Source organism: Pelophylax lessonae (assembly GCF_965119305.1).
Source record: "Pelophylax lessonae genome assembly, chromosome: 2".
Lineage (NCBI taxonomy): Eukaryota > Metazoa > Chordata > Amphibia > Anura > Ranidae > Pelophylax > Pelophylax lessonae.
Genome location: NC_138769.1, coordinates 735996633 through 736024027, shown reverse-complemented (window position 1 = coordinate 736024027; position 27395 = coordinate 735996633). Strand labels below are relative to the sequence as shown.

The following is a 27395-nucleotide window of genomic DNA, read 5'->3' as shown; positions in this document are numbered from 1 at the left end:
GCATGGGTCAGGCGACTCCGATTGCCGCCTGACACCCGCGATCGCTCCCCGCTGAGAGAGAAGTACGGTCTGCTGTTGTAAACACAGCCGACCGTTCTTCTCACTGCAATGGTCATAGAGCCCCTGTGATCCTTCTATATAGGGTCACAGGTCTCTATGATAATTTCAGAAGCAACGCCCCCCACAGTTAGAATTACTCCCCTAGGCTCACATTTAACCCCTTCATCACCCACAATGTTAACCCCTTCTCTGCCAATGTCATTATTACAGTAACAGTGCATATTTTTAGCACAGATTACTGTAGTAATGTCACTGGTTCCCCCAAAAGTGTAAAAAATGTCAGGTAGAGATCCGATTTCTGTCCGCCGCAATGTCGCAGTCCTGCTAGAAATCGCAGATCGCTGCCATTACTAGTAAAAAAATAATAAAATAAATAAAAATAACATAAATCTTTTCCGTAGTTAGTAGACGCGATAACTTTTGCGCAAACCAATCAAAATACGCTTATTGCGATTATTTTTTACCAAAAATATGTAGCAGAAAACAAATTGGCCTAAAATAATGAAAAAATTTGATTTTTACATTTTTATTTTTGGGAATGTTATATAGCAGGAAAGTGAATATATATATATATATTTTTTTTTTTAGAATTGTTTTTTGTCTTTTTTTGTTTATAGCGCAAAAAAAAAAAAAATCACACAGGTGATCAAATACCACCTAAAGAAAGCTCTATTTGTGGGGAAAAAAGGACATAAAGTTTTTTTCAACCACGCAATTGTCAGTTAATGTAAAGCAGTGCCGAATCGCAAAAAATGGCATGGTCATTAAGGGGGAAAATCTTCCAGTCCAGAAGTGGTTAAACTGTTTTATGAATTAAAAAAAAAAAAACAATGAAGTTAGCCAGATTTTTTTGCATAATGTGAAAGATGATGTAAATAGATACCTAACATGTCACTCTTTAAAATTGCGCACACTTGCGGAATGGCACCAGACATCGGTACTTAAAAATCTGCATAGGCAACGCCTTAGAAACTTTACAGGTTACCAGTTTAGAGTTACAGAGGAGGTCTAGGGCTATAATTATTGCTCTCGCTCTAACGTTCATGGTGATACCTCACATGTATGGTTTGAACGGCGTTTACATATGTGTATGAGTTCACTTCTGCGTGCTGGGACGGGGGGCATTTTCATTTTTTTTTTTTTTTTAATTATTGTTTATTGGACATTCATTTTCATATTTTGACACTTTCCATTTTTTATCAGTTTGTCAGTATTGCTGAAAAAAAAAAGGGGGGTCCCCCCCCATTCCATACCAGGCCCCTTAGGTCTGGTATGGATTTTAAGGTGAACTCCGAGCTAAAATTAAAAAAAAATGTTGTGGGGTTCCCCCTACAATCTATACCAGACCCTTATCCGAGCACACAGCCTGGCTGGCCAGGATGGGGGTGGGGGCGAGCGAGCACTTCCCCCTCCTGAACCATACCAGGCCACATGCCCTCAACATGGGGGGTGCTTTGGGGCAGGGGGGGCTCTGCCCCCTCAACCCAAAGCACCTTGCCCCCATGTTGATGGGGACAGGGGTCTCTTCCTGACAACCGTGGGCTGTGGTTGTGGGAGTCTGCGGGGGGGAGGCTTATCGGAATCTAGAAGCCCTCTTTAACAAGGGGGCCCCCAGCTCCCGCCCCCCATGTGAATCGTACCCTTACCCATTCACCAAAAAAGTGTGAAAAAAAAAATAAAGACAAAAAGCCAGTTTTGGATAAGTCCTTTATAAAAAAAAAATAATAATGAATAGTCTCCCCCAATGATCACATTGCCCGCCCGCAACCGAAAAATAGAAAAAAAAGAATGTCCTGCTTCTTAAGACACCTCCCGTACTAATGAGCTGTTTGAGTTTAACAGCTCTTTTATAGGGATCTGACATCACGAGCGCCCCTCATTCCACTGCTCAGGTCCAATGAATAAATTACATGACGTCAGTAATTTATTCACTGCACCTGAGCAGTGCATTATGAGGCGGCTCGTGATGTCAGATCCCTATAAAAGAGCTGTCAAACTCAAACAGCTCATTAGCACGGGAGGCGTCTTGAGAAGCAGGCGCTTCTTTTTTTTCCTTTTTTTTGGTTGCAGGCGGGCAACGTGATCATTGGGGGACACTATTTTTTTTTTTTAATAAAGGACTTTTTCAAAACTGGCTTTTGTCTTTATTTTTATTTTTTACACTTTTTTGGTGTATGGGTAGGGGTACGATGTACCCGATATCCATTCACAGGGGGGGGCGGGAGCTGGTGGCCCCCTTGTTAAAGGGGGCTTCCAGATTCTGATAAGCCTCGCCCCGCAGACTCCCCTGCCCCAAGGCACCCCCCCATGTTGAGGGCATGTGGTCTGGTATGGTTCAGGGAAGGGGCGATTGCTCGCCCCCACTCCCATCCTGGCCAGCCAGGCTGTGTGCTCGGATAAGGGTCTGGTATGGATTGTAGGGGGAACGCCACAATGTTTTTTTCCTTTTTAATTGTGGTGTGGGGTTCCCCTTAAAATCCATACCAGACCGAGGGGCCTGGCATGGACTGGGGGGGAACCCAAGCTGTTTTTTTTTTTTTAATCTGTATTGCCAGGAGCCGACAATACATTACAGCCGCAAACAAGTTTAAATGACATTTTCTTCTTTAGAAATATTAATATTGCTGCAGCAGGCTCCATATATCGTACACTAACAAAGAATTAAAACATCCCTTGTAATAGGAACCGCACAATTGTCCGTTAAACTAACGCAGTGCCGAATCCCAAAAAATGGCCTGTCATTAAGGGGGAAAATTTTCTGGTCCAGAAGTGGTTAAAGCAGGGTTTCTCAACCAGGGTTCCTCCTGAGGTTGCTAGGGGTTCCTTGAGAAATGGGCAATTTCTGCCTCTCCGATAAGTTCCCAATGACACCATTGTTCCTATTAGCTATCTGTAAGGGGGTAATTTTTCCCAATGATAAGAGTAAGGAGCATTCTTCCCACTGACTGTCACACTAATGTGTCATGAGTTGTAGATTTTTCATTTTTAGTATGGGTTCCCCAAGACCAAAAATTTATTTTTTAGGGTTCCTCTGTGTTGAAAAGGTTGAGAAAAGCTGAGTTAAAGCATACTGGTTTTCTCTTAGTGTGACATATTTGTTCAAACACATTATAGATCAGGTATCTTACAAACCTTACACTTGACCGGGATGAAGCCTAAATTGCACTACCTACAAACATCTGGGGTTTTCCTGCAAGATCACAAGAAATCTGAACCGTTTCCTAAAATTTGTACATAAAGGCATGTGTGACACCAATCAGTCATACATATTACATTTTATTCCCTAGGTTTTCTGCTAAAAAAAAAAAAAAACATATCATTTTTGGGAGTAATTTTCTAGCAAAAATATGATGATTTTTACATATAGGAGAGAAGTGTTAGAATTGGCCTGGGTGGCAAGTGGTTAATGTCTAAACCAGGGGTGTAACTACAGGGGTTGCAGGGGTCGCAATTGCAACCGAGCCCAATGCTCCAGGGGGCCTGTGCGGCTCCCCTGTACACCTGGATAGGAGGGGCAATGGGGGCAGCATGTAGAGAAATCACTGTCCTCCTTTTTCCTCCTGTAACTGCAGGAGGAAAATGGAGGAGATTGGTTCCTCTGAATGCTGCCCCCGCCACTCCTCCTATCCAGTTCACTTGTGTTCTGCTGTCTCTGGGTCCCTGTGTGCTCCCCTGGTCCCATCCCCTATTGTGCTGCCCCCCCCCCCCACTGTGCTCCCTCCCCTCTCCTGCCGGCTGCTGCAGGGGATGTGTCACAATAGAGAACCAGGAAGGGGTCGGTAAATATGTAATTTACCAGCTCCTTCCTTTTCTGAATTGACAGAGTCATAGTCAGTGACATTGTAAAAAAAATAAAATAAAATGATAAAAAAAATAATACAATTGAAATACCAAAAAATAAAAATTACTGACACCAGTGGGGGAACTTCCAGGATCACAAAGGTCACACTTGCGATCGGGCCCTGGCATTCCACCAAGATGGCAGGACGGGGGCCCACTGCAGAAAGATCGTAATAAAGGGTCCCCCAACGCAAGTAAAGGGCCCCAGGATCAGTGAGAAGAGCTTGAAGGGAGAAGGGCTTGAAGGGAAGGGGCCAGGGGTCCAGGGGGGGGGGCCCTTCATGGTTTCTTGTGCCGGGGCCCTGAAGGTACTAGTTACATAGTTACATAGTTACATAGTAGGTGAGGTTGAATAAAGACAATAGTCCATCCAGTTCAACCTGTGTAGGTGTGTGTGGCCGTAATCCTCTCTCATACCCCTGAATGTTCTGATCCTTGAGATGTAAGTCTAAGAGTCTTTTGAAAGCCACCATACTTCCCGCAGAAACCACCTCTTGTGGTAGACAATTCCACAATCTTGTAGCACTAACAGTAAAGAACCCCCCACGTTGCCTGAGGTTAAAACGCTTCTCCTCTAAACGCATTGTATGCCCTCAAGTCCTCATGCAATCCTTCTGACTGAATAGTTTTTTTTCTATGCTGAGATCACCATTGAGATATTTATAAATTGCTATCATGTCCCCTCTCAGGCGTCTCTTCTCCAGGGAGAATAAATCAAGCGATTGCAGACGCTCTTCATAATTAAGGTCCTCCAATCCCCTAATTAGTTTAGTTGCCCTTCTCTGGACTCTCTCCAGCTCCAACACATCCCTCCTGAGGACTGGCGACCAGAACTGGACAGAATACTCCAGATGCGGTCGGACCAGAGTTTTATAAAGTCATGCCTCTGCCCTAAACACAATTTTGCAACATTGACACGTGTTAGTAAAACTGTATCCAGGGGGATTATTCCGCATTTTTTTTTTTTTCTGGACAAATCGGGCTTTCATTTTGTGGTACTATATGGGTGTAAAGTGGTTAAAATGACTCTGATTTGATTTTAGGGATTGGGAGGCTTTTAATAGAGAAGGCCTTACCTTTTCATGGAAGGTTCACTTTAACTTTCTCATGACCAAAGTTCAAAGATACAAAGAAGTTCATTGTGTGCTGGTTAATATGACAATAACATTATGACTGATTTGTCTGCCTAAAGAATTTTTACATCAATTTGTAAGGACGCATGAGACTTTTATTTGGCATGATGTCCTAACCTGTGGTTGCAGGAAAGAAAAATGCTTAATGTATGGCCAGCCATGGAGGTCCTGCCAGAAGAGCACTTCTGGTCAGAGTTGTATAAAGTACTCGAAACCCATACTTGAGTAAAAGTACAAGTGCTCGAGCAAAAAATGACTTGAGTAGAAGTGGAAGTGCTCGATTAAAAAGTGACTTGAGTAGAAGTACTAAAGTATTCAACATTTTTTGTACTTAAGTATCGCAAGTAGTTTTTTTAAAAAAATTTGCTACTCAAGTACTGAAAGTAAAAGTACCAGTAGTTTTGAAAAAAAAAATTGCTACTCAAGTACCGAAAGTAAAAGTACAAGTACTGTGTTATGTAGTTATTAAAGAAAGAAGTCAAAAGTTTGAACATCATATTGTTTTTTATTATTTCAAATGCAGCTTTTATTTATACATACAGTAGCTTTTATTTCCGTATGCGCTGATAATACACATGTTTTGAGCTTCATGAAACCTGCCATCTACTGTTCTGGCAGTGATAATCTTTATAATTGTAACGAGTAACTATGCAGAACAAAAAAAAAAAATATCGGAGTAGAAGTATTGAAATCATCGAAAAAATGTAGTGAAGTAAAAGTGGAAGCAGGAGAAAAAAATTCTACTCTAGGAAAGTACAGATACCGCCTTTCGGTACTTAAAGCGGTAGTATCCCGCTTTTTTACACTTTTACCTACAGGTAAGCCTATAATAAAGCTTACCTGTAGGTACAAATAATATCTCCTAAACCGGCATGGTTTAGGAGATATTTACAGTGCATGCAGCCGCTCGCGCGAGCGGCGCATGCGCTCTGAAGGTCCGGGGGGACCTTCAATCTATTTGCCGGGAGCTTGCCGGAAAATCACTATTTGCCGGGAGAGTGACGTCATCGCGGCTTCGGCCAATCATCGCGCCGGAGCCGTCTCTTCCAGCCAATCACCGCGCCGGAGCCGCCGAACCCGGAAGAGACAGCGAGGGATCATGGCAGCGCCCGCAGCGATGTCCGGGGGTCCGTGTCGGGGCTTCGTTCTAAGGTAAGTTACACATAATGGGCTAGTATGCGATGCATACTAGCCCATTATGCCTTTGTCTTGCAGGTTTTTTTTTTTTTTTTTTCATTGGGTTTACAACCGCTTTAAGTACAGTAGTGAAGTAGTTCTACTTAGTTATTATACATCTCTGCTTCTGGTTGCAAGATGACAACACTAAGCCACTTCCTTGCAGTTAGAAGCAGCATTGTCAGCCTATCATGCTCACTCATTCAGTTAGCTGCTGAGCCAGACAGGGATTCCAACCAGTCCAGTCCCCACTCCATTTAAAACTAGAAAAGTTTTTGTTATCTAATTAAAACCACTTCTGGACCACTTCTTAATGACCAGGTCACTGTTTGCGATTCGGCATTGCTTTTACTTAACGGACAATTGTGCGGTCGTGCGACGCTGTACCCAAACAGAGATTTCTTTTGGTGGTATTTGATCACCTGTGCGATTTTTATTTTTTGCGCTATAAACAAAAAAAGAGCAACATTTCTGAAAAAAAAAAACAATATTTTTCACATTTTGCTATATAACATTCCCCCCAAAAAAAAAGTAAAAATCAAAATTTTTCATCCTTTTAGGCCAATTTGGATTCTGCTACATACATTTGGTAAAAAAAAAAACGGAATAAGCGCATTTGCGCAAAAAGTTATCGTGTTTACAAGGGGAAAGATTTATGTCATTTGTATTTATTTTTATATTTTTTACTAGTAATGGCGACGATCTGCGATTTTTAGCGGAACTGCGACATTGCGGCGGACAGATCTGACATTTTTTACCCTTCTGGGGGTACCAGTGACATTACTACAGTAATCAGTGCTATAAATATGCACTGTTACTTTAAAAATGACACTGGCAGGGAAGGGGTTAACTTTACTGGTGATCAAGGGGTTAAAGAGGAGTTCCACCCAGTGAACTTTTTTTTTTTTTTTAATAAAAATACCCCCGGGACAGTCAGGGCTAGTACATTCCACAATGGATAGCCTCTGATCTGTCCCGGGTTGCACTTACCTGCAAGAAGAAATACTTACCTTGAAAATGTATTCTCCAGCGCTGCCATCTCAGATGTGGGCAGCTTGAAGCCAGCGCGTCCTCTTCTGTGTCCTCTTCCGTCTTCTTCGGTCCCACGATGCACTGCGCCGGCCCCGCCGTCACTTCCGGGGCTGCAGCGTCATCCCTGCACAGCTTCTGGGCATGCCCAGAAGCTGTTTTGCAAGGTATGACGGCGCCTGCACCGGAACTGACGTCGGGGCCGGTGCAGGCGCATTGATTCCTGGGAGCGATGACGTTCAGCTCCCAGGAATTAATTGCAGAGCCAGGAAGTGACGAATCGCCGTGGCCACCGAGGGGAGGAAGAAGGAAGTAAGGTGAGTATATTATCTTCTAAACGAGGTAAGTAAAAAAAAAAAAAAAACTTGGGGGTGACGGGTATTCCCTTGCGTCCCACTCATAGCCTACAGGGGTATAGGCACAATAGGAGTTGATAGGAGGCGTAGTAGTAGTCCATGTGTTAGGGAAGAATCACCCCCCATCACGGCAGCTATGCAAGAAAATTATAGGGTTCAGCGACAATACATCAATTTAGCGACACTCAGTGAACTGTAATTGTTTACCTTTGTAATGCAACTTGTTATGCTATTTCATGTATGGAAATGTTTGCCTTTTCTACTTGTATATGCCTACTTTACTTCAATAAAAAAAAGTTTGGTTAAAAAAAAAAAATTGCGATTATCCATTCGTTTTTCAGGTGACCCGGAGCGAGAAGATGGAGGTAAGTATAATTTTAGGGTGGGACTCCACTTTAAGTGTGTCCCTAGGGGCGTGATTCTGTCAGGGGGCGTGGCGTGTGAAGTAATCACAGAGACATACGATCCTACATAGCAGGATCACATAGCCTCTGTCATTACTGCTGGAAGAATGACAGACGGCTGTGTTTACATCAGCCATATGTCTTTCTCCCTCTCCTGAGGGAGATCGAGAGTGGCCGGCGGACATCGGAGCCACCGGTCACACGCGTGGGCTAGGCAGGGAACGAGCGGGGGCGGGAGCGCACCGGTGGCGGCGCGCGCTCTCCCCCTACAGGCTCGTGGGTGAGTGACGTACTGTAATAATGACACTGGTAGGGAAGGGGTTAACCTAGTGGGTGATCAAAGAGTTAAATATGAGCCTAGGGGAGTGTTTACTAACTGTGTGGGGAGGGGCTTGTGAAATGACCATAGAGACCTGTGATCCTATATAGGAGGATCACAGGAGCTCTGTGATCATTTCAGAGAGAAGAACGGTCAGCTGTGTTTACAACAGCCGACCGTCCTTCTCTCTCAGCGGGGAGCGATCGCGGGTGCCCAGCAAAAATCACGGGTGCTGGTCCCATGTATCGGCATCCCCGCTGCCTAGTGGGGGCTGGAGCACACCGCCGGCTGCGTGTATTCTCCCCCAGCACGAAGCACACAACCAAAGCGGGGCTATGTCGGTTCGCGCAGGAGGGCTAACCTGCCGCAGTAAATGTGTGGCGGACGGCCCGGAAGACAACTCCACCAAAAAACATTTTAGTTTTGTGTGGTTATGGTTCTTTTTAGTTCTTCATTACTTAAGTATTAAGGCTCCACCATCAATATTCCTTACTCTGCTGGACTACTAATCCCGTACAATGCCAAAGGATGCCCTCTGATAACTTCTCCAAAATGTGGGTTATTTGTAGACCTTTACCATCATTAAGGATTCTTATTCTTGACTCTTTCCATTGCAGGCAATCGAATTATGGAAATATGGAATTCCACCAGTTTTCACCCTGATTATTTCTTCCTGGTTGGAATTCCTGGCATGGAGAACTCCCATCATCCCGTTCTCCATCATGTTTGTTTTGGCTCTTCTAGGAAACTCTATAATAATATCGGTGATCTCAGCCAATGAGTATCTTCGCCAGCCAATGTATATTTTCCTAATGACATTGGCAGTCAGTGACGTCCTCTTGAGCTGTGTTACCACCCCGAAGACCCTCAGCATATTCTGGTTTGGTTCTCATGAGATCTCAATGGATGCCTCACTGGAATGTTCTTCATCCATTTCACTTTTGCCTTAGAATCAATCATTCTGCTCTTAATGGCCTATGACCGTTACCGTGCCATATGTCGCCCTTTAACATATGCTACAACCCTCACCAACTCCTTCATAATCAAGGCAGTAATTTTAGGTGTTTTCAGAAATTTCTGCATGGTGGCCCCATTAACCTATCTAATCAATAGATTACCTTTCCAGCAAAGCAATGTGATACAGCACGCCTATTGTGAGCACATGTCGATGGCAAAGCTGGCTTCTGCTGACATACTCGTCAATGTGGTGTACGGACTGATCATAATCGCTCTTGGAACCTGGTTGGACATGGTCCTTATTGCAGTGTCCTATGTTTTAATAATCTCAGCAGTTCTACGGCTCCCAACCTCCGAGGCTCGTTTCAAGGCCTTCAATACATGCGTGTCTCACATCTGTGTGATTCTTCTCTTCTACGTTCCGGCATTTTTTTCTTTTATAGCTCACAGAGTCGGCTACCAATACATTTCTCTGCAGTTCCACATTATTTTTGCTAATCTTTATGTCCTCATTCCTCCGATGATGAACCCGATCGTCTATGGCAGTGATGGCAAACCTTGGCACCCCAGATGTTTTGGAACTACATTTCCCATGATGCTCCACTACACTGCAGAGTGCATGAGCATCATGGGAAATGTAGTTCCAAAACATCTGGAGTGCCAAGGTTTGCCATCACTGATCTATGGCGTAATTACGAGAGAAATACGGGAGAGGGCATTTGTAATGCTTTTCAAAGTGCCAAGTAATAGACAAGGACGTTTAGTGACCTTTCTCCAAAAACACTGATGACAAGGAGATGATTCTGGTTTCCTGTCTACTGTATAAATTGTAGAAAATAAGAACATTTTGGAGCTCCGGAATTTGACATTCATAGGATGGGTCCTTTTCCGAACTGTATTCAGTTTTAGAGTGTGTATTTTTTTCGGCTACATGTGATCCTATACTGGCTACAGAATGAGCGTGTAGCTTAGATGTTGAGTTTGGGTGGCTAAATTATAGAATTAAAATAAACTAAAATCTTAGAGTTGTCATTCCCTTTTTTGCTCTGTAGCTACCTAGAAAAGCCTATACCATATAATACGTATAGAATGTTAGTTGGACCACCAGTTCTGACCATTGATGGGTTTTATTGAGCTGTTGAAATAAGACAGTTTTTTCAAAATAATGTATATAGATGTGCATTTCTTATGTTGACTCACATCTAGTTCTACATACTGTGGATTTCCAGAGTATTATATCCAGAAAGGAAAATCACGTTAAGAGAGATTCATGAAAGTATCAAAGTTAAAGTTTTATCTGCTTATATCAGGGGCGTTACTACAGGGGTTGCAGGGGTTGCAATTGCAACCAGGCCCCATGCTCCAGGGGGCCTGTGCTGCTCCCCTCTACACCTGGATAGGAGGGGCAGTGGGGGCAGCATGTAGAGAAATCACTGTCCTCCTTTTTCCCCCCTGTAGCTGCAGGAGGAAAATGGAGGAGATTGGTTCCTCTGTATGCTGCCCCCGCCACTCCTCCTATCCAGTTCACTTGTGTTCTGCTGTCTCTGGGCCCCTGTGTGCTCCCCTGGTCCCCCTCCCCCCACTGTGCTGCCCTCCCCACTGTGCTCCCTCCCGTCTCCTGCCGGCTGCTGCAGGGGATGTATCACAATAGAGAACCAAGAAGCAGTCGGTAAATATGTAATTTACCAGCTCCTTCCTTTTCTGAATGGACAGAGTCATAGTCAGTGACATTGTAAAAAAAATAAAAAAAATGATAACAAAATGATACAATTAAAATACCAAAAAATAAAAAAAAACTGACAGCAGTGGGTGAACTTCCAGGATCGCAAAGGTCCCACTTGTGACCGGGCCCTGGCATTCCACCACCGTGGGGAGGCCCCAAGATGGCAGGAAGGGGGTCCACTGCAGGACTTGTGAAAGGATCCCGCTGCAAGACCGTAATAAAGGGCCCCGCAATGAGAGTAAAGGGCCCCAGGGTCAGTGGCAAGAGCCCCAGGTATGAAGGGAAGGGCGCTGGCCAGAGGTTCGGGGGGCCCTTCATGGTTTCTTGCACTGGGGCCCTGAAGGTTCTAGTTACGCCTCTGGCTTATATTATGCCTTACCTGGTTCCTCATTTACCTTCTCATCAACATGCTAATAATTTTTTTTAATGAAAAACCATGTCATTGCTGTGTCTCTGTGCTTCTTTATGCAATTCAGGTTTCAAATCATGGTTGGTGGAAGGTCTCCTCCTGGGAGAGTGCTGGGAGTCCAGAAAGGGCCATGGAGAGAGGTGGGTCAGACTGGAAAGGAAGTGATTGGTGGGAAGCAGAAAACTATTTCCCCAAATAAAGTAGTCTCCAGATAACAAAAGGGGGGGGGGAGATATGTATGTTGGACTTTCTAGGTACCTTGGGTATAAAATCATATACAATAAAGGTATATATAAAAATATATAAGCTTAGAGTCTTCTTTTGCTGGAGAGCAGGAAAGCACCACACCCCCTCTAGATAAATACAGAAGTGTTTGGTAGGGATTTTTGGGACTTTAAAGGTGCATGAAAAAAAAAAAAAAAATATATATATATATATATATATATATATATATATATATATGTACATAATTATATATATATATATATACATATATATAAATAAATAAATATATATTATATATATATATATATATATATATATATATATATATATATATATATATATATATATACATATATATATATATATATATATACATATATATATATATGATTATGTGCATATATGTATATGATAATGTACATGTATGTGTATGTATATATATATATATATATATTGAACCAATTAATGGAGAAAAACTCAATTTGTATAAAAAACATGAAACTTTTTATTTGAACAATATGACAAACTTTTAAAAACTTATAAAAGAATTTAAAGAAGGACTTGTGGTGGTATCGGCTCTACATGTTTCGCCATGATAGCATTGCTTCTTCAGGAGACTTACGAACCTCTTATAACAAGTGATATTCTGTATATAATGAAGAAAATACATATAAGGATTTTTTTATATATGTAATGGATTACAATTATACAGAATACAGTGAACTGTTATCTTTGAACTGTTATAGATTTCCTGTATTCTGTATAATTGTAATCCATTACATATATAAAAAAATCCTTATATGTATTTTCTTCATTATATACAGAATATCACTTGTTATAAGAGGTTCGTAAGTCTCCTGAAGAAGCTATGCTATAAATGTTTGGGGGCGAGGGTGAGATAGAGAGGGGGGTGAGGGTGAGAGAGAGAAGGGCCAAAGAGGGGCATGTGAGAGAGAGGGGGGTAAGACAAAAAGGGAGTGAGGGTGAGAGAGAGGAAGGGAGAGGGACAGATGAGAGAGAAAGGGGTGGGAAAGAAGGGGTGAAAAAAGTGGGCAAGAGAGAGAGGGGGTGAGGGTGAGAGAGAGAGAGAGAAGGGGGTCAGAGAGAGAGAGAGAAGAGAGAGAGGAGAGGGGGACAGAGAAAGGGTGAGAAAGAGAGAAAAGGGATGAGAGAGAGGGGAGCAAGGGTTAGAGAAAGAGGGGGGAAAAAAGAGCTGAGGCTGCAGAGAAAGGAAGAGAGAGGAGGGTTACAGAGAAAGAGAGAGGGTGGCAAGAGAGAGAGGAATGAGAGAGATAGGGATGAGAGAGTGGGAGCTAGAAAGAGTGAGATGGCATAGAGAGAGAGAGAGAGAGAGTGGGGTGATAAAGGGAGAGAGAGAGGGGGGAGAGAAGGGGGCAAGAGAGAGGGTAATGTGAGAGATAGGGGGGTGAAAGAGGGGGAGTGAGAAAGTGCAAGAGGGGGGTGAGAGAGAGAAGTGGGGAGTGAGAGAGAGAGAGAGAGAAGGTGAGGGTAAGAGGGGGAGAGAGAGAGGGGAGGTAAGAAAGAAGTGGGTGGGAGAGAGAGGGGGGCAAGAGAGAGGGGAATGAGAGAGATAAGGGGTGAGAGAGGGGGAGTGAGACAGAGCAAGAGGGGGGTGAGAGAGAGAGGGGGAAGACAGAGAAGAAGGTGAGAGAGGGGGGAAGAGAGAGAAGGGGGTGAGAGAGAGAGAGAGGGGGAGAGATAATGGGGTGAGAGAATGAGGCAGGGGGAGAGAGAGAAGGAGTGAGAGAGAAGGGGGTGAAAGAGGGGGGTGAGAGAGAGAGAGGGGTGAGGGAGACAATGGCAGGGAAGGAGTTAACCCTGTAGGTGATTAAGGGGTTAAATGTGAGCCTAGGGGAGTGATTCTAACTGTGGGGGGGGGGTGTCTCCTGAAATGACCATAGAGACCTGTGTTCCTATATAGAAGGATCACAGGGGCTCTATGACCACTCCAGGGAGAAGAACGGTCGGCTGTGTTTACAACATCCGACCGTCCTTCTCTCTCAGCGGGAAACTATCGCAGGTGTCAGGCAACAATCAGAGCCGCCTGACACACGCATCGGCTTCCGCGCTGACGAGCAGGGGTGGGAGTGTGCCGCCGGCGGCGCGTGCGCCCCCTAGACTCCCGAGACTGAGAGACGTACATGTGTGGCGATTTGCCTGGGAGCGGCTGCCTGCAGTTCATGGCGGCCATAAACTGGTTAACATTTAACAATGGAACAGACAGAAAACACGTCTCACCTCAATAGACAGACAATAGGGAGAGCCTGTCTTTGACATTGAAGTTCAATACACATTATCATAAGTAAACACAGAAACCATTTGAAGCAATCCAAACCATTAAGTATCCGTCTTTCACTCCCAGTGAGGGTGAGTACCGTCACAGTTGGTTCTGACAAGTTGTAATCCTATAAGGGATCCAAGTATAGGGTGTTTGTCTACAGTATATATAGGGTGTTTGTCTACACTATATAGTAGTGGCCGATAACTGGGTTTTGAGCAAGGGCTCTCTCACCAATCCTGATGGTCTTCTAGTGAATCCTGGAAGGACAGCCAAAGTCAACACTTTATACTGCGAGCGTATGAGGTGGCTGGAGTCTGCTGATTCAGCGAGTCCACTGACTCCGATACAATCAACGATACTGCTGGAGTGTCCCTGGTGCAGCGAGTGATGTCCGTTCCGCCTGGGCTGAGAACGCAGCAGGCTAGGTGTCGAGTAGTAGGCTGCGGTCCTCTCTCACAGCGGTGAACCGATGCACTCACGATGGATCCTGGGGAGTAAGAGAGTGTAGACCTGGTCAACAGATTCCCTTTATAGTCTCCCCCACAATTCTCCCCTGGAGAAGATGGCCGGCTGGGAGGTGTAGTCCATGACCAGTTCGGCAGTTCAGTAACCGCTCTTCAGGAGACCACAGTTCTCACAAAGCTCCCTTCTAGTCTCAGGAGCAGGGCTTTTTTTTCAGCTGGAACTTGGTGGAACTCAGTTCCACCTATCACGTACCTGGAGGTGAGCCTAAACGGTGAGGAAGGCCTCTCTTACGCCTCTGACTCGGGACCCCTGATAGTGCAGACAGGAGGCACTGAGTATAGAGTAGCACGAGTGCCTGATGTAGCTGAAAGCAGGCTGATGTCCACAGACAGGGATAGCCGGGTAGGTCCAGAGCAGGTATGCAGGCAACTAGTGCTGGTGGTAGGAGCGTAGTGAGACAAGCCGAGTCAGAAGCCAAACGGTCATACAGGAGCCAGAAGGAGCAGACTGGAGCGGAGGTCAAGGGACAAGCCGAGGTCGGTGCAGGCGGAGAGCAGAGGATAGTCAGGACAAGCCGGGTCTGGTACTGGTAAACAGGATACAGGTTAGCAGGTTCAGGTCAACAAGGCTGAAGACAAAGCAGCACTGGAGCTGAGCAAGGGCTGGGTTTAAATAGCCCATTTGGCGCCAGCATCTGTCACATTGCGTGCTTGCGTGCACACGTTCGCGCATTTGCGCATGCGCATTCGCCAAGTCCCGGCGGGATTGAACAGAAACACAACTCTGAACAGCAAACCTCTTCTTACACCACCACTCCTGGCACAGGCACTCTGCTCCCTGCTCACTATTATTACTTGTAAACACAGACATCTGGCTTGTGTGTTAACAAGTGACAGCTTGTCTCCCAATGGCTCCCACAGATCTGATCTCCTAAGTGGCTCCCACTGGGTGCAGGATGGGGACAAGGGAGATGCAGGTGCCGGGGTGCAGATGCAGAAACCCCCCCTGTATGATCTCTCCACAAGTGAGAGAGGCGCAGTCAACTACAGTGGGGGAGGGGGGGGGGGGTACTAGAGATGACTGCGTGCTTCAGCTTAATAAAGTAACAAAAGTAAAATATGTGGAAGATGTTGGAGCTTTCAAAGAAATAGGGAGAAGATGGGGACAGTGGAAGGGGGGTTGCATGCAGAGGTCAGAGCTGAAGAGGGGTGAAAGTTAGATGTGGATGGAGGATGCTGGGGTAAACAGCTGTGGAACAAGTCTGAACTCTGTATGCAGCGCACCCCTTAACTTTGCACTATTTACGTAGTGCACCCCCGAACTCTGCATCCTGTGTATAACCCCTCCAACTCTGCACTCTGTACATAACGCACTCCTGGTATTAAATGTCCCTTTAGGATAAGGGGACCAGATTTTTAAAATGAAATCTGGGGACATATTTTTTTTTTTTTATTGGCAAATGGTACAGGACTGCATAATACACAAAGACCTGGGTACAGGACTGCATAATACACAGAGCGCTGGGCACAGGACTGCATAATACACAGAGCGCTGGGTACAGGACTGCATAATACACAGAGTGCTGGGTACAGGACTGCATAATACACAGAGCGCTGAGCACAGGACTGCATAATACACAGAGCGCTGGGTACAGGACTGCATAATACACAGAGTGCTGGGTACAGGACTGCATAATACACAGAGCACTGGGCACAGGACTGCATAATACACAGAGCACTGGACACAGGAGTGCATAATACACAGAGCGCTGGGCACAGGGCTACATAATACACAGAGCACTGGGCACAGGACTACATAATATACAGAGCACTGGGCACAGGACTGCATAATACACAGAGCGCTGGGCACAGGACTACATAATACACAGAGAGCTGGGTACAGAACTGCATAATACACAGAGCGCTGGGCACAGGACTACATAATACTCAGAGCACTGGGCATAGGACTACATAATACACAGAGCACTGGGCACAGGACTACATAATACACAGAGCGCTGGGTACAGGACTGCATAATACACAGAGTGCTGGGCATAGGACAACATAATACACAGAGCGCTGGGCACAGGACTGCATAATACACAGAGCACTGGACACAGGACTACATAATACACAGACGCTGGGCACAGGACTGCATAATACACAGAGCGCTGGGCACAGGACTGCATAATACACAGAGCGTTGGGCACAGGACTACATAATATACAGGAGGATGTTAGGCATAGAGTACAGGGTTCAGAGGTTTGCTATGCACAGAGGACACTTCTGCCCCCACATCCATAGCTCACCTCTGCACCCTTCTCTCACAGATTATCTCTGCAGCCACCTCTTAGCCCTTCCCCCACAACAGCTAAACTCTTCATCTCTCTATGCAGCTGCATCAGCTCTGACCCCTCCCCCCCATCTGCTCACCTCCTGGTCTCAGCCCTCCACACAGTCAATTTTTGTCTCTGCCTCTCCTCCACTGAACAGCAGCAGGAGCGGCAGTGAGATCGTCCAGCAGGAGGCGTCTGCATCTGAGCCACCAGGCTGTTTCTCAGCCAGCATGGGATGCCCTGTCTACATTAATCCAGAAAAAATGGTTGTTGGGCGCTTCTGACCAGGCAAGAAAGAAAGGAGTCCACCACTGTAGGAGGGGCGCAGGGGATGCTCCAAATTCTTGTTTCGGGACTGTCCCAAATGGCTGGATACGAGGCAGCACTGACAGGAAAACTCCGAAGAATCCGCTGGCAGAAGTAAAGAGAAAGACAGGCGCCACTGTAGTTAGCCAGAAAAGTTTATTGCACAATATACATAATAACTTACACATAGGTAAGCTTCAGTCCGTATGGCAGCGTCTCCAGCGCACAATCCGGCCGTCCACCGGCCCGGAGGTGACGTCACAGGAAGCTGGTCAAAGAACTTGGTTACACCGGAAGACGCAACGCGTTTCGGAGCATGCGCACTCGGCTCCTTCCTCAAGCGTAAGTCGCTTGAGGAAGTATATTGTGCAATAAACTTTTCTGGCTAACTACAGTGGCGCCTGTCTTTCTCTTTATGTCTACATTAATCCGGCCCTGAATCCGGGGACAAAACCTGGGACAGACTTGGACCGGGAACAGTGTCCTCAATCCGGGGGACGTCTGGTCACCTACTTTAAGCTAAGACCCTCCTACTGCTTGACCACACCCACTATTTGATGCAGTTTGGAGAGTGTGTATGTGTGTGTGTGTGTGGGGGGGGGGTGGTGGTTTTTGGGGGGTCAAGGTTGAGTTCCTGGACCTATTTTCTGGAAAAAAAAGCACTGCTCTGGAGTATAATGCATGAAACCCGAGCCCAGCACTAACAGAGACAGTCTAGTAGAACAGAGGACAAGTCTGCAATGTCAGGTAGCTGTAGTCCGCTCTCGGCTACATATTTATTTGTAAAAAAATTTGAAAACCATTTATCATTTTCCTTCCACTTCACAATCATGTGCCACTTTGTGTCGGCCTATCACATAAAATCCCAATAAAATACATTTACGTTTTTTGGTTGTAATATGATAAAATGTGGAAAATTTCAAGAGGTATGAATACTTTTTCAAGGCACTGTAAGACTACATTAAATTCCATGTTACATCGTTGTAACATTACACAAATGGTGTGAATGGGCCCCTCAGGGTTGGAGTCTTGGGAAGGTGAAACTCCCTGTCAGTTAATTAGCAATTAAAGAATATTTCATGATTTTCAAAGCACAGCTTACATTATCAGGTTGGCAGTTTTAGGCCACAAGGGATGTCGTAGAATATATATATACTGTATATAAATACAGCCCCTTGAGCAGACAGGATCCATATATACAGAAAAACCTGATATTACTATGTAAGTCATTATTTTTTATTAAGAAAAACTTAGTAATAGTAATTATTATTATTTTATTTTATTTTTTATATTTATTTTTTTATTTACATTTTTTGATAGATCAACTCAAACAATCATGCAAAGTTTTCATGAATGTAAGCTATTATTATTATTATTATTATTAAGTGCATATTATTATTTTTTTTTTGCATTTTTGAAAGACAATTGCGCAGTCATGCTACACTGTACACATATTAAATTGTTATCAATTTTTTCACACACACATAGAGTTTTCTTTTGTTGGTATTTAATCACCATTGGATATATATATATATATATATATATATATATATATATATATATAATATATATATATATATATATATATATATATATATATATATATACACTGTATATAAATACAGCCCCTTGAGCAGACAGGATCCATATATCCAGAAAAATCTGATATTACTATGTAAGTTATTATTTTTTATTAAGAAAAATGTAGTAATAGTAATTATTATTGGCTCTACCAGTCCATTAAAGTCCTTTTATCATGGGGATTCATGCGGAGTTTGATCCCACAACCCGTTGAATAATACACCCCATATCTTCTCTAGTAATTATTATTATTATTATTTTATTTCTTTTTTTTACATTTATTTTTTATTTACATTTTTGATAGATCAACTCAAACAAACATGCAGAGATTTCGCTATTTGAGTTATTATTTTTATTATTATTATTAAGTGCATTTTTTTGATAGATACAATTTTTTCTCTATTTCAAACAAAGATCATTTTTGTGCAGTATTTATTTTACTCCAGGCAGATAATATTTATATCCATTTTTTAGAAGAAAAAAAATAATCTAAAATTTGCGTTACATCTTTGTCTTTAACTGCTTTAATTAAGTTATAAAGTGTCACCTTAGGGCAGCACTGGGGACACCCGAGTAATCGGTGCCCAGGCAGATAATATTTATATCCAGAGATGCATTTTTTTAGAAAAAAAATTTGCGTTAGTTCTTTGTCTTTAACTGCTTTAATTAACCACTTTACCACCGGAGCATTTTGCTGTCTTACGTCCAGGCCACTTTTTGCGATTCGGCGCTGTGCAACTTTAACTGACAATTGCGCGGTCATGCGACGCCGTACCCAAACGAAATTTACGTCCTTTTTTTCCCACAAACAGAGATTTCTTTTGGTGGTGTTTGATCACCTGTGCGAGTTTTACTTTTTGCGCTATAAACAAAAAAAGAGCGTTTATTTTTTTATATGAAATTCCCCCCCAAAAAAGATGTAAAAAACAATTTTTTTTTAAATTTTTGGCCAATTTGTTTTCTGCTACCTATGTTTGGTAAAAAAAATCGCAATAAGCGTATTTTGTTTGGTTTGCGCAAAAGTTATTGCGTTTACTAACTAAGGAAAAGATTTCTGTCATTTTTGGTGGGTTTTTTTTTTTGCGGGACTACGACATTGCGGCGGACAGATCGGACCCTTGACTGACATTTTTGACACTTTTGGGGGGGGCAGTGACATTACTACAGTAATCAGTGCTATAAATATGCACTGTTACTGTAAAAATGACACTGGCAGGGAAGGGGTTAATTTTATTGGAGAGGGAGGGGTTAATGTATGCCTGGTGCTTACTGACATGTGGGGGGGGAGGTGACTGTGTGACACAGGGACAGATCGGATGTTCAGCTATGCTGAACACTGCGATCTGTCACTCCCTGTCACTTAGGAGATCTGCCCGCTCTGTTTACACAGGCGGGCGGATCTCCAAACTAGATTCCCCGACGATCGATTGCCGCTGCTCCTCCCCTGGCCCAACTCCCGCTGTGACAGGGGAGGAGTCTAGCGACGTAGGTCTACGTCGCTAGACGATAACGAGCCACTGTGCCGCAGTAGCAGCACAGTGGCTAGTGCTAAAGTGGTTAAGTTATAAAGTGTCACCTTAGGGCAGCACTGGGGACGCTCGAGTAATCGGTGCCCAGGCAGATAATATTTATATCCAGTGATGCATTTTTTTGAAAAAAAATAAAAAATAAATTTGCGTTAGATGTTTGTCTTTAACTGCTTTAATTAAGCTATAAAGTGTCACCATAGGGCAGGACTGTGGACACTCGAATAATCGGTGCCTCATCCTAGATCAAATTCAAATGATAGTAGCAAAGAATGGACTTTAATGGCACACCATAATTAACAACGTAATGGATTAAAAATATTATTTTATTAATTTTTTTTAGTTACAAATATAAATATCTCAACAATAAAAGATGTATACATCACTATATTTAATAATATCAAAAATAAAATAAAATAAAAACCTCTCGAAAGCATATATATACACTATGGTGTGCCAATAAAGTCCATTCTTTGCTACTATCATTTGAATTTATCTGCTTTAATACCGGGCACTTTCACTTTGCTTACTTGTGTAGGTCACTTATTATCTGGGGTGCGAGATGAGTGAGGAGCTTTTTAGCTATCCTGGGGTTCACTTATCATCTGCTGACATTTAGTTTTAGTTATAGTCTTTTGACTAAAATGCCATTTTAGTTTTAGTCCCATTTTAGTCATCTGCAATTGTTTTAGTTTTAGTCGTATTTAGTCGACTAAATCTGCAGTACATTCTGCAGTACAGATTGAAATAGAATGGGTTTAGTTAAATTGTAATGCATTATTTTAGCATTTCTCTACAATTTCCAAACTTATTATATATACTCCTGGAGTAAAAAAATACTAATATGTTATTATTTATTGTATTAAGGTTTGAAAAAACTCACAGATACAGATTTAGCCACTCTGGATGGTTGGCCTCAGGAGGCCTGTAATGCTACACAGTGCTCCGGATAGTGGTCTGAGGAGGCCTGTGATGCTACACAGTGCTCCGGATAGTGGTCTGAGGAGGCCTGTAATGCTACACAGTGCTCCGGATAGTGGTCTGAGAAGCCTGTAACGCTGCACAGTGCTCTGGATGGTGGTCTGAGAAGCCTGTAACGCTGCACAGTGCTCTGGATGGTGGTCTGAGGAGGCCTGTAATGCTACACAATGCTCCGGATAGTGGTCTGAGGAGGCCTGTAATGCTACACAATGCTCCGGATAGTGGTCTGAGGAGACCTGTAATGCTGCACAGTGCTCTGGATAGTGGTCTGAGGAGGCCTGTAATGCTGCACAGTGCTCCAGATAGTGGTCTGAGGAGGCCTGTAATGCTGCACAGTGCTCTGGATGGTGGTCTGAGAAGCCTGTAACACTGCACAGTGCTCTGGATGGTGGTCTGAGAAGCCTGTAACACTGCACAGTGCTAGATGGTGGTCTGAGGGGAGGCCTGTAATGCACAGTGCTCTGGATACTGGTGGTAAGAGGAGGCCTGTAATGCACACAGTGCTCTGGATGCCGATGGCAAGAGCAGGCTTGTAATGCACACAGTGCTCTGGACGGTGGTATGAGGGGAGGCCTGTAATGCACACAGTGCTCTTGATACCGGTGGTAAGAGGAGGCCTGTAATGCACACAGTGCTCTGGATGCCGATGGCAAGAGCAGGCTTGTAATGCACACAGTGCTCTGGACGGTGGTATGAGGGGAGGCCTGTAATGCACACAGTGCTCTAGATCGTGTTCTGAGGGGAGGCCTGTAATGTACACAGTGCTCTGGATTGCGGTCTGAGGGGAGGCCTGTAATGCTCAGTGTTCTGGGATGGTGGTCTGAGGGGAGGCCTGTAATGTACACAGTGCTCTGGATGGTGGTCTGAGGGGAGGCCTGTAATGTACACAGTGCTCTGGATGGTGGTCTGAGGGGAGGCCTGTAATGCTCAGTGTTCTGGGATAGTGGTCTGAGGGGAGGCCTGTAATGCTGCACAGTGCTCTGGATGATGGTCTAAGGGGGGGGGGGGGGGGCTGTAATACACAGTGCTCTGGATGCCAGTGGTAAGAGGAGGCCTGTAATACACAGTGCTCTGGATGATAGTATGAGAGGCCTGTAATGCTGCACAGTGCTCTGGGCGGTGGTCTGAGTGAAGGCCTGTAATGCACAATGTTTTGGGATGGTGGTCTGAGATGCCTGTAATGCACAGTGCTCTGGATGCTAGTGGTAGGAGGAGGCCTGTAATGCACACAGAGCTCTTGATGCCGGTGGTAAGAGGAGGCCTGTAATGCACACAGTGCTATGGACGGTGGTCTGAGGGGGGGCCTGCAATGTACACACTCACAGTGCTCTGCTCTGGATGGTCGTGAGTCGGGACTCTCGTCGGGAGGACTGTAATGCACAGTGCTGCTCTGAACGGTCATCTGAGGAGGCCTGTAATGCTGCACAGTGCTGGATGGTGGTCTGAGGGGAGGCCTGTAATGCACAGTGCTCTGGATGCCGGTGGTAAGAAGAGGCCTGTAATGCACACAGAGCTCTGCATGCCAGTGGTAAGAGGAGGCCATTAATGCACAGAGTGCTCTAGACGGTGGTCTGAGAGCAGGCCTGCAATGTACACACAGTGCTCTGCTCTGGATGGTCCTGAGTCGGGACTCTTGTTGGGAGGTCTGTAATGCACATTGCTGCTCTGGACGGTCATCTGAGGAGGCCTGTAATGCTGCACAGTGTTGAATGGTGGCCTGAGGGGAGGCCTGTAATGATGCACAGTGCTCTGGATGCTGGTGGTAAGAGGAGGCCTGTAATGCACACAGTGCTCTGGACGGTGGTCTGAGAGGAGGCCTGTAATGTACACACTCACAGTGCTCTGCACGGGATAGTCGTGAGTCGGAACTCTCGTTGGGAGGCCTGTAATGCACAGTGATACTCTGGACGGTCGTCTGAGGAGGCCTGTAATGCTGCAAAGTGCTAACTGTTAAGCACGGAGCTGTTAAGCACAAGGGTAAACGTCCCTCCCTCACATTTTTGTTTAGTTTTCTTTCGTTAACTAAAACAGAATCGATTTTCCTCATAGTTTTCATCAGTGGACGAAAATGTGGTGTGCTTTTCATTTAGTTTTCGTCACTGTAAAAAGGCCGCAGGTGAAAATTTTGACAAAAACGTTTTCGTTGAGGAAATTAACACTGGTGCATGAGTTGCTTGTAATCTAAAGTGTGCTGTTTGTGGAGAACACTTATTATTTGTGGGGGGCTGTGAATGGGTTGCTTGCCAGCTGTGTGTGGGTTACTTATCATCTGGGATGTGCTTTGTGTGGGGTGCTTATTATATGTGTGCGGGTTGTGACAGACTCACTCGGGACAGAGGCTTTAGGAGAGGACTGGGGGCTAGCTTCTTGCCTACTGACCAGGGGCGGCCCGTCCATTGGGGGTGCAGGGGCGCGGCCCCCCTATCCATGCATTCAGCCCTCTAATCTACATGCAGGACGCATGGATTCCACTGGGGGGGGTTTAAGCACGTGATTAGAGCCAGAGGCTCTAATAGGCTTCAAAAAAGGTTGTGTGACAGTAGCGAATAAATATTTGCTATTACCACGCTGATTCTCCTCCTGGCTAATCAGGAAGCGAGTCCTAAAACCCATTTCTCGATGGAGAAGCCATGCCATTGGCTGAGGAGGAGGGGGGAGGAGACGCAGGAGACCGAGTGAGGGGGAAGCTGCCGCCGCTGCTGCTGACTGCCCTCCACATGTCCAGGGTGAGTAAGCCGGCTACCGGTGTGCGGGCTGGTGTGGTCCGGGGGGGGGGGGATTTGGTGTGGTCCATCTGCTGCCCCCCCTGGCCCATGGAGCACAAGCTGCCACTGCTACTGACTATGGGCCCTGGCCTTTAAGGGAACACTACTCTTAAGAAGGTGTATGCCTGAGGGATCCGTTGAGTGGTCTTGTTTCTGATTCAAGTTCATGTCTCCCTATCACGTACCTGGAAGCAGAGCCTGATATGATGAGGAAGGCCTCTCTTACACCTGTGACTCGGGGCTCCTGATAGTGTAGACAGGAGGCACAGGAGCACAGACTGGCACGAGTGCCTGTAAGTCTTGCTAGAGGCAGGGCAGGTCTCTACGCTGGGCAGGATTGGGTACAGGGTATCGACCGGAACGTGGTCAGGAGACATGCCGGATCTGGAACCGATAAGTCAAATAGGTGCCAAAGGAGCAGGCAGAAGCAGAAGTCAAGGGTCAAGCCGAGGTCTATGCAGGTGGAGTTCAGAGGAAGGTCAAGACAAGCCAGGTCAGCAACTGGAAGCAGGATGCAGGTTCACAGGATCATAGATACACAGAAGGCTGAAGACAAAGCAGCACTGATCTTGAGTACTGGCTGAGTTTGAATAGGTTATTTGGTGCCAGCATCTGTCACAGATGTGCGCAAATGTGCACAAAAACGCACGATGGCATGTGTGCACGTGGGTTTGAGCATGTGCATATTTATTAGCCAGTGCCCAATTCTTTGTCCAGAGGAGTTATCTAGTTTTCTGGCATGTGCATTCTGACACTTCCCAAAACACACAGAGTCTGCGAACTGAAGGTTCCATGTCCATGTTGTATTTGGGGCCTTTAAGCCTCAAACCAGCAATTGACGGTAGATGTTAATGTAATTCCCTCAAACCACTGGAGTCCCCCTCCATAATGTGTTCATTGTAACTAGTTCTCCTGCTATAGTCTGTTGCCTACTAATCTGAGTGGAGGTCACTGTCTGCATTGTTAATTGTGCTAATTATCTTACCCTTTTGTCTGCTAGCAAACTATTGGGGGGGGGTGTTTACACATGTAATAATATGTATTGTACTTTGTGAGCTCGATGCTGCCAAGTCTGACCAGGAATAAGACCTCTGAGTGTCCAGGTAGTTAGTTGTTTAACCACTTCCAGACCGCCCGCCGCGTATTCACATCGCTACTTTGACATTAAATACCGGTGTTATGGCAGCAGATAGCCGCTACGTGTCCGGCGGTCCTCTTTCACATAAAAGTGGTCCCAGGAGTGGGTTTGTTGCAGGATCACTTTTATGGGCGACGGCAGAGGTGCCCACCCCCCTTCTCATTTTCCCCGCTTACCAGAGCCGTCGGTAGTGGGGAAACCTATCCAGTCCATTGCAGTCCTGGGCAGGAAGTCGAGTGAGGGCAGGATGACCCTGCTTGCTCGGATAAGGGTCTGATATGTATTTCGGGGGGGACCCCATGCCGTTTTTTTTATGTTTTTTATCTGTATTGCCGGGAGCCGACAATACATTACAGCCGGGAGCAAGTTTAAATTACATTTTTTCCTTTGGAAATGTCAGTATTGCTGCAGCAGGCTCCATACATCGTACAAATGCGCCACTTTACAGGCACATTAACTATTTCCGGACCGCGCGCCGCAGTTTTACTGCAGCAGGCAGCCCCTCCTGTGTGAACCGACGTAGGCTCGTCTGCAGCTAGGGGGCGAGCGCGCTCTCGCCCCCACTCGTCAGCAGGGACTCCGATGCACAGTGGCATCTCAGGACATAAAACACTTCACCAGAACTCCGGTAGCAATCAAATTCCCATAAGTAAGTGGCGCCTGCAAACCTCTTATTAAATAGTCAGCTTAGTGAGCTATATTACCTCCAAAAAGCAAAGGGAGACTCCAATGGTATAGTATAACGTTTCTTCTTCAAAATAACAATAGATGGGCAACTCACATTTCAGTAGATATGACAGACATGAAGTACGAGATGGCCAAGTTCTGGTGAAGTGTTTTATATCCTGAGATACCATCTGGATACATGCCTGTTTGATCATTCCTAACTGATGGTCAAATGATCTGGTAAGCAGACATTCTTTTTTGTGCACGTGGTGATGCATCCTTCTGACCATGACCTTGGCGTTGGATTCTCCTAATCTCTGGCATTTATCTAGTTCAGTAAATCATCCAATTCTGTGGGATCTATGGACTGACCTTGAGTGGACTTGCTTTCACACAGATGTTTGGTTTCTTTTTGGCGCTGTACTCTTTATTATTGTTTATTATCTTTGTGTGGGTTACTTGTCATCTGGGGAGGGTTGTGAGTGGGGTGCTTGCTAGTTGTGTGTGGCGGCGCGCACTCTCCCCCCAGGACCCCCCCAGGACCAATTCGCGCAGCCAAGCTAGCCTGCCGCAGTATATCTGCAGCGGTCCGCCGGCAAGCGGTTAACTTACATAGGTCATTAAAGTTCACATGTTGGTGGAACAACTCTTCCTCTATAATAACGTCTTCTTCTTCCTTTTCATTGCAGGCAATTAATGGATTCCAAACAGAAGAAATGTGCCGTTATTGAGCTCTTGGCAAAGGAGGGGTGCAGGCAGTCCGGTATCCCCAGAAGGCTACAGAGATGACACCATTGACAAGAGCAATGTGCACAGATGGATGAAGAAGTTCAAAGTAGGGGAAGCCATCAATGAAGACAATCCATGCATTTGACCACTGACACCAATTGGAACTCAATGGCGGCATTTTATTTCTTCTTGGAAGCCATTCTTTACCTGCAATGAAAAAGTTTGAAGAAAACTTACTATAGAGGAAGAATTATTCTACCAAGATGCAAAACTTTAACAACATATCAAAGTTAATTAAAAAAAAAAAAAAGGCATCCCCACTTTTGCATTACATTCGGTAAATTTTATAAATTTTAGTTTTGCTTTAATCAGGTTCAAATAATTGTCAGAAATGTGAAAGAGGGGTTTAGTATCTCTTTAATTACTTCAGCCCGGAAGGTTTTACCCCCTTAACCACTTTACGACCGCCCGCCGCAGTTATACTGCGGCAGGCAGCCGCTCCTGTGCAAACCGCCATGGGTATACGTCGGTCGCACGCAGGCAGCTAGGGGGCTTCACTTTACAGGCACATTAACTACTTCTGGACCTCCTGCACGAACCGACCTAGGTCTGTGTCAGTCGCAGCTAGGGGGGAAAGCGCGCTCCAGCCCCCGCTCGTCAGCGGGGAAGCCGATGCATGGGGCAGGCGGCTCCGATTGCTGCCTGACACCCGCGATCGCTCCCTGCAAAGAGAGAAGGACGGTCGGATGTCGTAAACACAGCCGACCGTTCTTCTCTCTGGAATGATCACAGAGCTCCTGTGATCCTTCTATATAGGATCACAGGTCTCTATTATCATTTCACAAGCCACGCCCCCGCCACAGTTAGAAACAATCCCCTAGGTAAACATTTAACCCTTTGATCACCCACAATGTTAACCCCTTCCCTGCCAGCGTCATTATTACAGTAACAGTGCATATTTTTAGCACTT

General features: G+C 45.1%; 1 long non-coding RNA gene and 1 pseudogene across 2 annotated transcripts in view; one reads left to right on the top strand and one right to left on the bottom strand.

The window, feature by feature from the left end:
- LOC309547181 overlaps positions 1-27395 on the bottom strand; it is a 683824-nt gene that overhangs the window by 588474 nt on the left and 67955 nt on the right. The window lies entirely within an intron of this gene.
- On the top strand, positions 8946-10535 carry LOC309546804 (olfactory receptor 52H1-like; annotated as a pseudogene). Its single transcript has 2 exons — positions 8946-9819; positions 10504-10535. The product of its transcript is annotated as an olfactory receptor 52H1-like (transcript).